Source organism: Lepus europaeus, chromosome 8 (genome assembly GCF_033115175.1).
Source record: "Lepus europaeus isolate LE1 chromosome 8, mLepTim1.pri, whole genome shotgun sequence".
Classification (NCBI taxonomy): domain Eukaryota; kingdom Metazoa; phylum Chordata; class Mammalia; order Lagomorpha; family Leporidae; genus Lepus; species Lepus europaeus.
The window spans coordinates 45,059,274-45,063,200 of record NC_084834.1 but is presented as its reverse complement, the minus strand read 5'-3'; the positions used below and the strand labels follow the sequence as shown (position 1 = coordinate 45,063,200).

Sequence of the window (3,927 nt, the reverse complement as noted above, 5' to 3'; positions counted from 1 at the left end):
AAGGATGATTTCTCCTCTTTGTATGTAAAATCAATTACTACAATTATAAACCAAAATTGTAATCCTGTGCATGTGTTTGTCTGTGGAACTCTAAAATATTTACGTGGAAATCAAAGAGCTAAGGCTTTCAAAATAATCCCAGGACTGAAGAAACAATTACTATTCCATATATTAGTGCTCATTGCAAAGACACAATAATGGAGCTGATTAGGCACTGGCAAAAAAAAAAAAGACATTAGATCAAGGGGTAACAGAATGGAGAATCCAAAAGCCCATTTTTGGGTGTATATTTTAATTATCAAAAAGAAATAATGCAGATTTGCAAGAAAAAAATCCTACAGCAATATCAGACTTCCCAAGAAATATGATAATTAGGTATCCTTAGAGGAAAATTTAACATATCAAACACATGACAAATGCAGTAAATTATAGATTTCTAAGTTCTAAACAAACAAACAAATCTGCAGAGCCTTAAAAGGATAACACAATGGAGCTGGCTTATTGAATAGCAAGTAAAGCCACTGCCTGGGATGCTAACATACCACATGGACAATGGTTGTCCCTGCTGCTCCACTTCGAATCCATGATAATGGCTCCTTGATAATGGCCTGGGAAAAGCAACAGAATATGGCTGAATTTCTTGGGCCCTTGCCACCCATATGGGAGACCCAGAAGAAGCTCTTGGCTTCTGGTTTTAGCCTGGCCCATCCCAGGTTGTTGGGGCCATCTGGGAAATGAACCACTGAATGCAAAAGCTCTGTCTTTTTAAAATTTATTTAAGTTATACAAATGTTGTCATATATGCAAATTTAGGAACATAGTGACACTTCCCACTCTACCTTCCTTCCCACCCATGCTCCAACTCTTCTTCCTCTTCCCTCTCCCATTCCCACTCTTAACTTTTACAAAGATCTATTTTCAGCTTACTTAATGGTCATAAGGTGAACCCAGCACCAAGTAAAGAGTTCAACAAATAGTATGAAAAAAAGAAACATGTTCCTCAACAGAAGAGACAAGGGGTTGTAAAGAGTCATCGAATATCAAAATGTCCATTTTACTCCAATACATTACATTTTAGGTAAAAAAAAAAAAATGGAATGGTTCACAGATTTGTGTGTCATCTTGCACAAGGGCCATGCTAATCTTCTCTGTATCATTCCAATTTTAGTATATACACTGCCGAAGTGAGCACATTCCAATAAATAAATCTTTAAAAAGGGGGGTGGAGGGCCAGCGCCATGGCTCAACAGGCTAATCCTCCACCTAGCGGCGCCAGCACACCGGGTTCTAGTCCCAGTCGGGGCACCGGATTCTGTCCCGGTTGCCCCTCTTCCAGGCCAGCTCTCTGCTGTGGCCCGGGAGTGCAGTGGAGGATGGCCCAAGAGCTTGGGCCCTGCACCCCATGGGAGACCAGGAGAAGCACCTGGCTCCTGCCTTTGGATCATTGTGGTGCGCCGGCTGCAGCGTGCCAGCTGTGGCGGCCATTGGAGGGTGAACAACGGCAAAAAGGAAGACCTTTCTCTCTCTCTCTCTCTCTCTCACTGTCCACTCTGCCTGTAAAAAAAAAAAAAAAAAAGGAGGGGATGGATAACACAGTAGCATAGGTAGGTATCTTTATAATATTGGAAATTTTTTAAACAAAAAACTCCAGCATTCTTATAAAGTGGGCATCAAAGAAAACAACAAAAAAAAGGAAGGACATCACAAATCGGAAGCAAATATTCACAACATATAAAACTGACGGAGAATTTGAACTCAGAATATGAAATAAATTTTGAAATCACAAATAAGAAAATCACAGACAGCACAATAAAAAGTGGGCAAAAGATTTGAATGGGAACTTCACAAGACAGAACCACAAAACCCAAATGGTTTATAAACACACAAACAGTATTCAAGCTTCCTTAGTAAGTGAGCAATCCCAAATGACAATCATTATGTCACCAAATAGCTACTAGTTTTGCAACAAAAACAAAGTCTGAAAACATTACCTGATTCTAACCATGGGAAGAAACTAGAATTATCATAACTATTGATGAAACTGCATAATTTTAAAATAGTTTTAAAATGCATATTTTGACCCAACAATTCCACTTCTGCTTATAGATAGTAATGTTTGCAGAGGTGCATCAGAAAACACATAGGAATGATCAAAAAAATTTGTTACAGCCACCATCAATCCTGAAGTCTAATGATAAACTATGATGTACTCATATAATGGAATACTATGCAGCATAAAGGGAAAAGCTAGAGCTACATGGAACCACCTGAGGGTAATTTTATAGACACAGTAGTCAGTGACGCTACCACCATAATCCATATCAAAAATTTTGTTACATAAAATTCCAATCAGGTAAAACTAAACTATATTACTTAGGGTTGCATGCATAGATTCTAAAATTCTTAAAGCAACAACACTCTTCCCATGTAGTGGGGAAATTGCAAAAACTGGGGATCAAGTAAAAGCAAGCACCACACATGTGCTCAGAAGGAAAAACTGGGCATCTCTGCCTCCATTACAGCTACAACATGTGCTCTCAGTATGGGGGCAATAATTATGTTAAATAATTTGTGTTTGATTTGTATCATAGTTTTAGCATTGTGCCATAATACACTTTTCTATTTTCTGAAACAAATACCAACACATACACAAGCACATGCTGTATTTCCTCTACTCACATAAGAGTTACCAAAGAACTTCCTACAATCATTATTCTTACATAAACCAAAATGATAATTGGTATTTGAAATGAACATAACTACATACTTCACAGGTACAATCCCTTTCATTGCAAAACCTATCAAATAATTCTAATATTGAGGTTAAATTTGATGAGTTTGTTAATGCTGAAATGAAAATATTCTTTATGATTCCTCTTAGAAATGTCATATAATTCTAGACAGGAAAGAATAAAAACAAAGTGTTGCTGTTTGTGGTTAACCCCAAGGTACTGGATGACCTAATATTTTTTAAATGTAAAACCTATTTCGTCTATTTAAAGTCTCTGCAAAAGTCATGACTGTCTGGAACTCTTCTTTTTTTTTTTTTTTTTTTTTTTTTACAGGCAGAGTGGACAGTGAGAGAGAGAGAGACAGAGAGAAAGGTCTTCCTTTGCCACTGGTTCACCCCCCAACAGCTGCTAGTGCGCTGGCGCACCACGCTGATCCAAAGCCAGGAGCCAAATGCTTATCCTGGTCTCCCATAGGGTGCAGGGCCCAAGCACTTGGGCCATCCTCCACTGCACTCCCAGGCCACAGCAGAGAGCTGGCCTGGAAGAGGGGCAACCGGGACAGAATCCGGTGCCCCGACCGGGATTAGAACCCCGTGTGCCGGCGCCACAAGGCGGAGGATTAGCCTGTTGAGCCATGGCGCCGGCCCCAGAACTCTTTGCTTTTTTAGGGAACATCTTGATTTGCGCATCACAGCCTCTTGTATTCACTAGGGTATGAATGTTCTTATTGAAATTTTTACTTCCTCACTCTTAGTTACCTATCCAAGTTTCTTTCAGTAATAAAATCTGGGGATTGTCACTAAGAGAGTAATTCAATAATTTTGTCACTGTTAAACCGCTATCATAACACGTGCTCCTCTGTGATGGCAATGAAATGGTTTATATCTACAAAGGTTATGCTTTTTTTTTTCAGTGTTGTTTTGTTTTTAAAATTTATTGCATTTGTTTGAAAGGCATAGTTACAAGGAGAAAAAGGGAGAGAGATGGAGAGAGAGGAAGAGAGGTATTCCATTTGCTGGTTCAATCCCCAAATGGCCACAATGGCCAAGGCTAGGCCAGGCCAAAACCAGGAGCCAGGAGCTTCTTCTGGGTCTCCCACAGGTGCAGGGGCCCAAGGACTTGGGTCATCCTTTTCTGCTTTCCCAGGCAGCTGGATCTGAAGTTGAAAAGCCAGGACTTGAATAAAGGATGGTGG

The 3,927-nt window shown here is 39.8% G+C and overlaps 1 non-coding gene across 1 annotated transcript; it reads right to left on the bottom strand.

Moving 5' to 3' along the window:
- Positions 1–1,086: 1,086 nt before the first annotated feature.
- Positions 1,087–1,188, bottom strand: LOC133766097 (U6 spliceosomal RNA). Its single transcript, XR_009866653.1, has one exon. It is a non-coding gene; the product is annotated as a U6 spliceosomal RNA (small nuclear RNA).
- Positions 1,189–3,927: the final 2,739 nt, after the last annotated feature.